This window comes from Microcebus murinus, chromosome 18 (assembly GCF_040939455.1).
Source record: "Microcebus murinus isolate Inina chromosome 18, M.murinus_Inina_mat1.0, whole genome shotgun sequence".
NCBI lineage: Eukaryota > Metazoa > Chordata > Mammalia > Primates > Cheirogaleidae > Microcebus > Microcebus murinus.
The window spans coordinates 49843312-49848242 of NC_134121.1; positions in this window are offsets into that span (position 1 = coordinate 49843312).

Consider the following 4931-nt stretch of genomic DNA (forward strand, 5'->3'; position numbering starts at 1 on the left):
TTACCATTTTTTGTGCGGTTGAACACTTCAAATCGATTCTCTTAGCAATTTTCAAGTGTCAGTATATTGTTCCTAACTATAGTCATGACTGATGTACTGCAGATCTGAACTTATTCCTCCCGAGTACCCAAAGTTTTGTGTCCTTTGACCGACATCTCTGCAACTCTGTGAAAGTTATTACACTTGATCTTAGCCAGAAGGCCAAGAAGTGATTGTGAAAGTCATTAACATCTATATGTAGTCACTAATGTCAAACTCTAAAAAAATGGAGCCAGGGGCCGGGCGCTGTGGCTCACGCCTATAATCCTAGCTCTTGGGAGGCCGAGGCAGGCGGATTGCTCAAGGTCAGGAGTTCAAAACCAGCCTGAGCAAGAGCGAGACCCCGTCTCTACTATAAATAGAAAGAAATTAATTGGCCAACTGATATATATATAAAAAAAAAAAATTAGCCGGGCATGGTGGCGCATGCCTGTAGTCCCAGCTACTCGGGAGGCTGAGGCAGAAGGATCACTCAAGCCCAGGAGTTTGAGGTTGCTGTGAGCTAGGCTGACGCCACGGCACTCACTCTAGCCTGGACAACAAAGCGAGACTCTGTCTCAAAAAAAAAAAAAAAAAAAAAAATGGAGCCAGGAAGCCCTGAGGGAGGGGCCTTCACATATGCACATATGGTTATGCAGGAACAATATAAGGAATTCTTCAAATCACAGTGTTCCAGATGAGCCACCAGCACAAGGACACTTGTCTAACTACAGCTGTCTTCACCAATGAGCTAACAGCAATAAGGCCCTGTAACCAGTGGTCTTTGTTTCAAAACAGCTTATATGGACTTCTCCTTTTTTTCTTTAAAAGCTTCTCTTTTGCCCCTACCCACTTGGATAGGCCTCTAGTCTGCCACAGCACAAGTGTCCTGACCTACAATCCCCTCTTTGGAGAGTTGGTCTCTCTGTTGCTCATTTAGGTTAACACTTCCCAACCCCCAGCTTCTGGTAAATACTCTTCTACTTTTCGCTTCTAAGAGTTAGACTTTTTGCGATTCTACCTGTAAGTGAGACCATGCGGTATCTGTCTTTCTGTGCCCGGCTTATTTCACTAAGCATAATGTTCTCCAGGTCCATCTCTGTTGTTGCAAACAAAAGGATTTTCTTTTTTTAAAAGGCTGAATTATATTTCCATTGTGTATATATACTAAATTTATCCATTCATCTTATTTATTTATTTTTTTGAGACAGAGTCTCGCTTTGTTGCCCAGGCTAGCGTGAGTGCCATGGCGTAAACCTAGCTCACAGCAACCTCAAACTCCTGGGCTCAAGCCATCCTCCTGGCTCAGCCACCGGAGTAGCTGGGACTACAGGCATGTGCCACCATGCCCGGCTAATTTTTTCTATATATATTAATTGGCCAATTAATTTCTTTCTATTTTTAGTAGAGATGGGGGTCTCACTCCTGCTCAGGCTGGTTTCAAACTCCTGACCTCAAGCAATCCGCTGGCCTTGGCCTCCCAGAGTGCTAGGATTACAGGCATGAGCTACCTCGCCAGCTGTTCTTCAATATACTGATTTCATTTCCTTGGATATCTCTGCGTTGTGATGCTTTCAAGTGATTTAAGTCCCCTGGACAATCCAGACTCCTATGTGGGTTGTGGGTGGTTGTCCGGATTGATAACAAGAAAGTCTCTGGGAGGAGTCTTATAATCAAACCAAACCCCAGACCAAGAGGGTTGGCTTTTGCTCTAATAGTAGCAACTAGACCCCTGCCTCCACTTTTGGGTGGGGCAGCAGCGGGAAGGGAGGGAAGACCCAGACTCTAGTTTGTTCATCCTTTCTGCTCGCATTTGTTTATTTCGATTGCTGTAAAGCACAGGTGCGGGAACTCAGGCAGAGGAGGAGTGACAGAGGCTTGGGAGGAAGCAGATGTGCTTGAACGTTCACATCGAGAGGAACACTTCTCCCTGCCTGAAATGATCCTTTAGCCAGCAAGGGCCACCCACTGGCAAAGCTGCTTTTAAGTTTGATTGCTGGCACTGCAGTTGCCTGGAGTGGTTCACTGTCAGCACTGTCAGGGTGGAGGCCTTTTTTTTTTTTTTTAAATCTTGGGCCCTGGCTGTTCACCTGGCTCATTCAACAAATGAATGCCTGCCACATACCTGCCAGCTGCTGACCTTGGTGCTGGGGACCCAGCAGGGAGCAAGACTGAAAAACCCCTGCCCCTGTGGAGCTGAAATGGACAAAAATAGCTCAAGAAGGAAAATACAGGGCATGCCAGACAGCAAAGTTTTCTGGGGGGAAACCAATGAGGGAAAGATGTCAGGGAGTACCATGGTGGGAGGAGAAGGGGAGTTCAGGGAAGGCTTCACTGAGGCGACATTTGAGCAGAAATCCCAAAAAGTAGAAGGAAGAAGCCATCCATGAAGAAAGAATAACACATTCAATTGCAGGATATGAAACTTGGGATGGAGTGGAGTGAGAAAAAGGACACCAGGCCCTTAGGTTTTAAATAGAAGATTGCTACAATTTGTGTTATGTATTTTTTTGACAGAAGGGCCCCAGCTGCTGTGCTGAGAATGGAGTATAAAAGGCAAGGATGGAAGCAGAAAGACAATTTAGGAGGCCTCTGCAGTAACATAACTGAGAGAGAACTATGGCTTGGGCCAGGGGTAGTGGTGGAGCTGCCACCAGGAGTTGGAATAAGCGAGAGCAATGCTTTCCAAATAAAAGTCACAATGAGATATCATCACACAGCCATTGGGGTGGCTACACTCAGTTCTGCCACTGTAGTGTGAAAGTGGCCACAGACAAAATATAAACAAGTGAGCAAGGTTGTGTTGCAGTGAAGCTTTTTTAAAAATAGACTTTGATGTGTGAAATAAAACTTTATCTATGGACACTGAAATTTGCTGGTAACTATCTTTATTTATCTATTTTTTGAGACAGAGTCTCACTTTGTTGCCCAGGCTAGAGTGAGTGCCATGGCGTCAGCCTAGCTCACAGCAACCTCAAACTCCTGGGCTCAAGCAATCCTGCTGCCTCAGCCTCCCGAGCAGCTGGGACTACAGGCATGCGCCACCATGCCCGGCTAATTTTTTCTATATATATATTAGTTGGCCAATTAATTTCTAATTTTATAGTAGAGACAGGGTCTCACTCTTGCTCAGGCTGGTTTCGAACTCCTGACCTCCAGCAATCTGCCTGCCTCAGCCTCCCAGGGTGCTAGGATTACAGGCGGTGTGAGCCACCATGCCGGCCAGTAACTATCTTTAGAACAGAACATTTATTAACTTTCATATGCTAATGGAAAAGCACTCATGCAAAGTGAAAGGAAAATGTCATGATGTCCTGTATAAATGAAAAGTTCTTAATAGTTCAAAGAGAGAAAGGGTAGGAAACTTGAGTCATCACATACCTTTTAACAGCACACATTGCATCAAACCCAAAGGAAACCCGGGCCATAGCAGTACTACCATATTCATCCTGTAAGTAGCAAATTAACTTCAGAAAACTATGATCCAACACATCAAATTAAGGATGCTAATTTCAATTTACTGACTCTGCAGTTTTGAATATTTTTAATGGTGACATTTGCCCATACAAATCTTACTCAGAGCCTAGCTCTAATTCTTCTTGTTCTCTAACAACACTCCAGTCCTGTGGCTCTGAATGGAAGTCTACTTATTGATGTGATGTGCTGTGACTGTCAGCCAGGGTATGAGGTGAATTTGGAAAAATCAGAGCAACATAAAAAGCTCTTCTTAAAGATTAATAGCAAAACAAAACCTTGGTGACCTCATGTCAAATCCCAAAGTCTTTTGGAAATTTTATTGAAATCAAAGTTTGGGAAACGTTGTAGATCTCTCCTGTAGACTTCTGGAAGAAATGAACATCAGTAAAACTCATTTGGCATACAAAGATGAACCTGTACAGTGATTTGATTTCGCTTTGTGATCCTTCTAGATAGTAAGCATATAAAAGGCAGAAATTTTTCTCTCACTTTTTTGGCTTTTTTTGAGACAGAGTCTTGCTTTGTTGCCCAGGCTAGAGTGTGTGCCCTGGTGTCAGCCTAGCTCACAGCAACCTCAATCTCTTGGGCTCAAGCAATTGTACTGCCTTAGCCTTCCGAGTGGCTGGGACTACAGGCATGAGCCACCATGCCCGGCTAATTTTTTCTATATATATTAGTTGGCCAATTAATTTCTATTTATAGTAGAGACAGGTCTCACTCTTGCTCAGACTGGTTTTTGAACTCCTGACATTGAGCAATCTGCCCACCTCCACCTCCTAGAGTGCTAGGATTACAGGCATGAGCCACCATGCCCCACCTTCTCTCACTTTTTGCATTGCCTTTCTTTTTTCTTTGAGACAGAGTCTTGCTCTGTCACCCTGGGTAGAGTGTAGTGGCGTCATCATAGCTCACAGCAACCTCAGACTCCTGGGCTCAAGCAATCCTCCTGCCTCAGCCTCCCCAGTAGCTAGGACTATGGGTATGTGCCACCATGTCCAGCTAATTTTTTCTACTTTTGTAGAGATGAGGTCTCACCCTTGATCTTGCTGGTCTTGAACTCCTGACCTCAAGTGATCTTCCTGCCTCAGGCTTCCAGAGGGCTAGGATTACAGGAAGAGCCACCCTTACCCAGCCCATAACTGTTTTTTATCAACTCATCATGGAGGTAATCTGCGAGATAATATACAGAAGGAGGCATTTTTCAACCTCTGAGTATATAAGCAAGCGAGTGGAAGGAGGTAAATGATGGGAGAAATGACAGGAGGAAAGCATGTGCCTGTACGAAGACCCCTCTCTGCCTTGCTTGTGGCACTGACTTCTGTCACAAGCACGGATGTGCTGGGGCAGTTTATGACTTTGATAAAACTACATTCTTTCTAGAATCACTGCTTCAATGGTCATTTTTTATTAAAAGAAAAACAATTCAAAACACATGA